Here is a 6923-nt window from a genome sequence, read left to right as displayed (position 1 = left end):
CCATTATATAAAGCTAAGAAAGTAAGATCAATAACAAATTAGTAAACGACGATTTACTGCTTTATTATGCATTTTGATGTTTTTACAGGTTATCTGATATTTTCTTTTCTTATTTTTAATTCTGCTTTATTACAAATTCTAATATATTTATTTCACACTAGTAAATAGAAATACATTTATTCTGATTTGTTAAATATTAAAGTTATAATACATTATGTTTTATTATAAATTTAATAAACTGATTCTCCTTTTTATAGTATTAAGATTATGATACATTTAAAAACTTAATGAATTTATTATGATTTTTAATACTAAACTTGTAATAAATTATGATTTAGTATAAAATTTAATAGATTTATTCTGATTTTTTATATTAAATGTAGAATATGATTAATTATAAAATTTAATAAACATTTTCTGATTTTAATAAATATTTTAAAAAATACTAACTAGTTAATATTTTATTACTTGAAAAATATTTTATGTTTTATATTATAAAGTAATTAATTTATTCTTTTGTTTTTTATTTTGTTAATTCTTTTTTATAAATATTTTATTTGAAATATTAAATAGAAATTATTAATGGAATAATTTATATTAATATACTGTATTATAACAATATAATATGCTCTTATATTATTAATATACATTAGTCAACATCCTATCGACATTATTGACATCCTGTTGACATCATAGGAAAAACTGCCATTTTTTTGGTTATTTGGATCGATTTGGTCGACATTTCTGAAATGTCGACCAAAATAATGTAATTTTTATATTACCATCCATTTTCATGTCGGTGAGCCTTGACATCGACATATGTCGGGCAACATTAGCGACATTTCGCGACATTTGAAACCATGGGTTTATCATGTTTAGTATGATTAACTGGTAAGAATTCTCGGGGCAAAGCTATGGTTGTAAAAAGAAGAGTTAGAATGAATGGTAATGAGGTAAGGCATTGGCTGAGTACGCATGTTGGTGGAATCTCAGGGTTGTATGATGAGCTTATTGATGGCATAAAATTGAAGGTGGGTCATGTTGACAAGTATTGCTTTGGGAAGTCATGTAGGGAAGAACCTTTGAAATATGTTTCTCCATCTTCATTTGTAATTACCAGTTATTCTTTTTTGGGGTTTAGAAGCACAGTGACAACTTTACTTCCAATGTAGAAGAAACCTTAATGATTTGGTGGTTGTAGGATCTTTTTTGTTTTAAGAAAAGTTAAATAATAAGATTATTTGCACTGCAATGATGCTGGGGAAATTCTTTATCTGCTTTGTTTTTTATTTTTTGATCAGCAACTCAGAAAATTAATTCATTAAGAAAAAATAATGAAGTACAACAAGAAGTTGTGGAGGATACAAATAGGCACCAGTGTCTAAACCCCAAGCATTACAACTGAGCCCAAAACATAGACTGTCTTTGTACACCTTGCTTAGCAAGACCATCCACCAAACAGTTGGTAGATCTTCTGACCGACATGTCCCTAGAAAGCCATTTGTACCTCCTAAGGTCGTTCCTTAGGTGCCAAGAGACTCCTCTTTCTTTAACTAGTCCACCACTTTGGAATGTCCTTCAATGTTTAGCCTTTCAAATCCCAACTCCTTGGCTTTCTCAAGGCCAAAGACAGCAGCTAAAAATTCTTCTGTAGCCACATCATTTTGCTCAACTAGTCCACCACTTTGGAATGTCCTTCAATGTTTAGCCTTTCAAATCCCAACTCCTTGGCTTTCTCAAGGCCAAAGACAGCAGCTAAAAATTCTTCTGTAGCCACATCATTTTGCTCAATTGGACCTGAAAATAAGGCACAAATATTACTTTCCTCATTTCTAATCACCCCTCCAATTCTTTATCTGCTTTTTCCTCTCTGCCTAACCTATTTGGACGCCCTTATTTCCTAGATAAAACCCATTTAGGTTCTCAATACATGAAGGATAGATTTTTGCAAAGCTAAATTTCCATTATTTGACTTCATCTACTCCTACCCCTTCCCATTCTTGAAAAAGAGGTTTCTGTAGGGTCCAATAATAGGGTTTGATTGTTTATTTATAGTTTGTTTATGTTTAAAATTTTAGAGTCATTGCATAAGTAAGATTAGAGGTGTAAATCGAGCTGTGCCGCCCGCGGCCCGGCACGATTTTGAGCCAACCCAACCCGATGGTCCACGGGCCGTGCCGCGGCCTAGCACGATTTGTATGGGCCGATGGGCCTTGTCGGGCTTGGGGTTTTAGGTTAGCAGGCCAGGCTGACACGACCCATATATATATGTTTTATATATATAATATATTATATATTATATAAAGTTATAATTATATAATAATATATAGTATATAATATAGTAATAAAATAAACAAAATTTTCAATTTTATTATACTATTTTATTTAATTATTGTATATATAAGCAATTGTATAGTCAAAATTCATATAAAGTTAAATTTTAAGTTTTTTTTTCAAAATTTTAAATAAATAACTTTGACACGTTCCACGCCCCAACCTAGCCCAAGGACCAGCCAGGCCCAGGCTCGGGCCATGTTGTGCTAGCCCAACATATCCTAGGGGATGGAGGCACGGCCCGATCCGCACTTTGTGCGGGCCGTGTTCGTGCCAGCCCAACACAGCCCGTTTTACACCTCTAAGTAAGATTAGAGTTATTGAGTCTTCTTTAAATTGAAATAGGATATGACAACTTAATTTGAGTCGTACTAGGATTATTGAGTCTAATAGTTTGACTCCTAGGACTATTATGAGTCTAACAGTTTGACTCCTAGGATTATTTTGAGTTTAGAGTCTATGAATATGTATGCACGTTTTACACAAAAATCAATAAAGTTTATTGAGTTTTCTTCAGCTTCTGCTAATTATGGTGAGTGATTCCCATACCCTAGAGTGATTCTAGGCAATCAATGAGTGATTCCAGGTATTTTCTCTCTTCTTTCTCTCTGTATTTTCTTTCTTATTCCTTCAAGAAGCCATTACAGCCATCAACAGCTATAAATTTCTGATCAAAGAAGATTCAACATTCTCTAAGGGACTAGAGTTGAGCTGGTCCTACATTAGAAACCCTTTAACGCTTGATGCTAAGTGCCAACAAAAAACAGATCTCAATGGTTGGACTTCAAATGCTAACCAAAACCCTCTCTATGGCTTAACCTTCTCGCTATATTCCCTACTTTACAACCTACAAGTAGTCATGATGGCTATTCCAAATTCCACTTTAATTTATGTTTATTAGTTTAAGAAAAATAGGAAAAAAAAGCTTTTACAGAAATCACTCATTTTGAGAACTGAATGAGCTATTCTTGTGCTTAATGAGTTATGATTTTTTTATCAGCAGAAATTTAGTTTTATTTTGTTCAAAAGAAAATAGTGACAGTGGTGCTTAGTACAATGAATATATGGTAGACAAATGCTTTCCTTGTACCCAAGTTACATAGAAAGCCCAAGACAAGTGTTGTCTTGTAACTCCTTGCTTAGTAAGAGAGTCAACAAATCCATTTGCAGTCCTACTAATCTACTTAAATTCTGCCCCTTTGTCCTTTGCAACCTGTTCTGCTTCCCTTGTCACATGCCTAAGAGTCCATGGGATATGCCTGTTTGTGTTTGCCCAAGAGATAACTACTTTTGAGTCCCTTTCTACCTCAATCGATCTGAAGTCCAACTGTTTGTTATGATGATTAGTGTATTTGCCTTTGCCTTTCTTATCACTGAAATTTCTTGCATTTTCTTGTTGCCAAAGACTCTAAAAGAATAAAAGCTCCGGTACACTTCCAGTATATTTCCTCTTTTAGTAGGTATAGCTGAGTAGAGAGAAAATGAGATCTTATATCGTTACTTTTATATTTTTGGAGGGGGTCTTCACCATGAGTGAAACAAAGGACGAAAGTGGTTAATGAGAGTAGAATAGCTGATTGGCATCCTCATCATTGCTCTTGCCAAGATTGCAGTTAAGGGCATTGATACAAGGCTTTCCATTTATATTGGCTTCCATGAATTACATTTCACATTTTACTGAGCATCTATTATCGACCTTTCAGTCTTCTCCCATTAACCCTTTTATAGTTGTGGAGAAAAGGTTAGCTAAAGTTGTCTCATCAAAATCTTTGATTTGGTCTAAAATCCTAATTATATGGTGCATTTGGTTCCCAGATTTGATGTGAATTTGTAATTAGTCCCAAATTTGAGTTCCAATGTTGGCATGAAATTCAGTTTTGATTGAGACTTGGGAATTAGATTTCATTTTAAAGATATGGTCCACCAATGTTTAGGGATGAGCACTTTTTTTGGTCCCACCTCTTTGGAATCGAAAGTACTCTCCCCCCCCTTTTCATTTGAAAATTGTATTTGGAGATTTGCTCTGGATTGTGGTTCCTTCACGGTGGCAGACTCTCTCTTTAGGGAAATGCTCTACCTCCTCCACAGGGTTGCTATCCCTAGTTCCAAGACCAGCTTGAATCATGTACAAGAGAATCAGAACCTTAGAGACAACTATTATCCTCTAATTGTGGAATTCAACTTACGAGCCATTAATTATCCTCTAATCATAGTGTGTCCTTCACCAGTTGCATCTAACATTTACTGAGCACAAAACCAAAGTGGTTTTCTATAGATGATGTTGTTAGAGGATGATAGGTTGTAGCACATTCATCTCTCTCTAGAAGTCCACTGTAGACAAAATCAACTGAAGCTTTGCTTTGATTGGTGTTCCTTGGATAATCCTAGCAATTCAGGTATTGGAGGTGTGCTCAGAGACAACTATTGGAACCTCCCTACAAGAGTTGAATTGATGGCTCTCTTTTCAGGTCACATAGGCTGTGGGGACTCTACAAGAGCTGAGTTGATGGCTGTCCTACAAGGCTTAAAGATGAGTAAAAGGTTAAAGTTGAATTATACAATACTCAAGGAAATTCTCGAGTTGTGGGATGGTTAAGGAATAACTATCAAGGAACATGGAACTACAGGTACACTTTGAGAGAGATAAGCATCATCCTAGTAAGGGAGTTGGGAGCAACAATCCAATAGGTGCCAAGAATAGCTAACAATGTAGTCAATTCATTTGCAAGACAAGGCATAAATGTTTTGGGGGTACCTGTTCTATTTAAAGTCAGTATTGAGAAGGGGTTAGGTAGTGAAATCTAGTCTAACAAAAGACAAACCCTTGTGTACATATTACATAGCATTCTTTTACTACAATTAATAAAGCTACAGCGTTAACAATTAAAAAGAAAATCTTTCACCAAATTCTTTGATTTAGTCTAAAATCTTAATTAAATGCTGCACTCTAATATTACTGAAGTTAATAAATATTTTTGTAAAATTAGAGATTTGAAGTTGTTGAGTGATAAATTCCAGCATTTATTGATATTTTACTAATGTTTAATTTTCTAGTTTTATTGCTGTCTTTTGTGACCTTGAGGTTATTTATATTATTAATTTGGGATGATCAGGGGTATGATGGCCATTGTACTTCTTTTGTTTTTTTAATATAAATAGAAGTGCAAGTGGGATGTCAGCTAGGTTAAGCATTGTCCCGCTGGTATATAAGATGATATTTTAATTAAAGGAAGTGACTCTCAGGTTATTGCTGATCTGAAGTTGCCTTTACAACACAAGTTCATACCAAACATCTTAGAAAGTTAAAACACTTTTTTGGGAGAAGAAATCATTAAGTTTGCTATATATATACAAGGTTCAAAGAATCAATATGATATGCCTTGTATTGGGCATATCGTATCATACCTTGGTCTCACCTGCACTGTTTTAAGGAATTTATTTGATTTTGGTATTTTTACATGAAAAAACATAAAAGGTGCATGTATTGATTCAACAGCTGCAAAGGGACAATACCCAAAAAGATAAAAATAGAGGAGAGTATCATAGTAGTTCACACTCGATTAAATTGGGGAGACAGGTATGATGGGGTGTTGGTCTGTAGCAATGCCCATGTATCCAAACACTAAGCTTGCATTGGATCCGGCAGAGTTGCTAGATGACCCAACATAGTATAGATGGTTAGTTGGAAAGCTGAATTACTTAACCACTCATCTAGACATATTATTTGTTGTCAATTTTATTAGTCAATTTATTAGCTCACCTAGGGTACCTAATGTTAAAATGGTATTTTGAGTGTTAAAGTACTTGAAAGGCTCACCAGAATTAAGAGTGATATATAGGGATCATGGATACTTGACCATATCTGGTTTTACTAACGTAGATTGGGTTAGTTCACCTAGAGATTGACTATCTACTATAGGGTATTTCACATTCTGCTAGAAGAAGAATGTGGTATCTAAATCCAGTGTGGAAGCAGAATATAGATGATGAATCATATAAGTGAGCTAGTATGGCTCAAGAATCTACTTGAGGAGATGGGGATTACAGTGATACTAGTCACACTACCAATGCACCTCCACTATGATAACCAAGCTTCTGGATGCATTGTGTCAAAACCCTGTTGTCCATGAAAGGACAAAGCATATCAGAGCTGACATCCATTTCATCAGAGAAAAAATTTTGAGTGGTGATGCTCACCATGGCACTACATCGACCTCGAATAACTTCCTTGTTAACAAGCAGGGTCTATTTGACATTTAGATACCAGATTGAGGGGTAGTGTTAGAGAGTAGCTCTTATTTATTTTCTTTATTTGTATTCTGTGTATTCTTATTTAGACCTGGGGGTGTTTGTGTCTTTTCATTGATACTTAATTGGGGTAGTTTAGGAATCACAATATTTTCATAAACAGGGGTTCTCTTATAATTTTAGTTGGTTATAAGAAATCTATATAAAGAGGCCTGTCTGGCTGAAAGATTAAGTTATTCTTCTCAATTACTGATCAAGAAAAGGTTATTCTCTTAGGTTGGCAGGCCTGTTCATGGTTCTGTTATTCTCTCCTTCCTTTCTTTTTTCACATTCTTTTCTTC

This window comes from Nelumbo lutea, chromosome 2 (assembly GCF_056320005.1).
Source record: "Nelumbo lutea isolate HS-2025 chromosome 2, American lotus-T2T, whole genome shotgun sequence".
NCBI classification, from domain to species: domain Eukaryota; kingdom Viridiplantae; phylum Streptophyta; class Magnoliopsida; order Proteales; family Nelumbonaceae; genus Nelumbo; species Nelumbo lutea.
Note: the sequence above shows the minus strand (reverse complement) of the source record.